This window comes from Lipotes vexillifer, unplaced genomic scaffold (assembly GCF_000442215.2).
Source record: "Lipotes vexillifer unplaced genomic scaffold, Lipotes_vexillifer_v1.1 scaffold988, whole genome shotgun sequence".
Lineage (NCBI taxonomy): Eukaryota > Metazoa > Chordata > Mammalia > Artiodactyla > Lipotidae > Lipotes > Lipotes vexillifer.
In genome coordinates, this window is record NW_006797916.1 from 1,481,975 (window position 1) to 1,483,317 (window position 1,343).

Genomic DNA, 1,343 nt, shown 5'->3' on the forward strand with positions numbered 1-1,343 from the left:
TCACTGGCCGGGTGGGGACCGGGTGGCAGTAGAGGCCAGAGGCCGAGGGCAGGCAGGTGGCGTGGCCGCCACGTCCTCCCTGGTGTTTCCAAGCCCGGTGCTCTCCCTCTCTGGCTGTGTCCCACTGACTCCACCGTTTGAGGGGGAAACACGAGCCCGTGCAGGTGACACAGTGGGCGTCCAAAGGTGGCCTGTGGGAGCTGGCTTCCCTGTCCCCTGTCTGCAGGCACAGCCAGGCCCTGAGGGCAGCTGCTGGGGCTCTGGCACCCCTTGCCCTCCTGCCCACACCCTTCCCCACTCAGCCACATTTACTGAGTGGGTGGATGAATGAGCGAATTGGGGGCAGGGTGAGCAGGGCGGGTCTCAGAGGCCACGTAGTGGCTTTGTGGAAGGACAGAGGTAGCAGCCGCAGGGGCAGGGGCTGGAGGCCTTCCGCGGGAGGGCCCCTGCTGGCCGTGGTGGCATCTGCCGCTGAGCCAGGCGGGGCTGGCGGGCAGGAGGTGGGGTCTAGGAGGGAGGCGGGTGGCAGAGCTGCCGGGTGCCGCGTGCCCGCCTGCTCCCCTCCGCCCACACGGGCGAGGCCTTGGCTTTCCCAGCCCCTCAAACCACTTCTGTGGTGCCATCCCCTCTCCACCCGGCCAGCTGGCAGTGCACGGAGATGAGTCATGGGTCGTGCCCGAGGCCCTGTGCTGGCGGCCGGGTGAGCGCCAGGCTTGGCACAGAGCAAGTCTTGGGTTGAGGGCACCTCGGGCCGAAGAGCTGGACTCGGGCAGGCAGCCCCTCCTGTTCCACGTGCCCTTGCTGACCGGCCACCTCATCTGCCCACCTAACGCAGACCCTTCCCTAGCCACGCACCTGTGTCTCTATTTTTATAAACTTTTTATTACGGGAAAGCTCAACTATAAATCAAGGTAGGGAGTCTAATACAGAGAACCCCAGGTCTCCTGCCCCATGAGGATCAACTCCCCAGCTCCTGTCTAATTCCAGCCACTGTGTCACTCCAGCCAGTGACACTTGAGTGCGCTTCCAGCAGACAGGAGGCCAGCCAAGGTGCCATGAAGGCGCCCGAGGACAGAGGGCTGATTCCTGGCCTCGTCCCCTTGCTGGCCGATTCCCAATGTCCAGTCACAGAAGGATGCCTTCCCCAGGTGGCTCTCCCCAGGTGGCAGGCAGTCGGGCCTGCGAGGCCACATTTAGCCGTGCCTCTGGTCTGTGGATCCCGCCGCCGGGTCCCCTGAGGGGCTGTGAGGCTGCCGGCAGAGCCAGGGGCCTGGGCTCATCCATTGCCCCTGAGAGAGAGAGAGAGAGAGAGAGAGAGAGAGAGAGAGAGAGAGAGAGAGAGA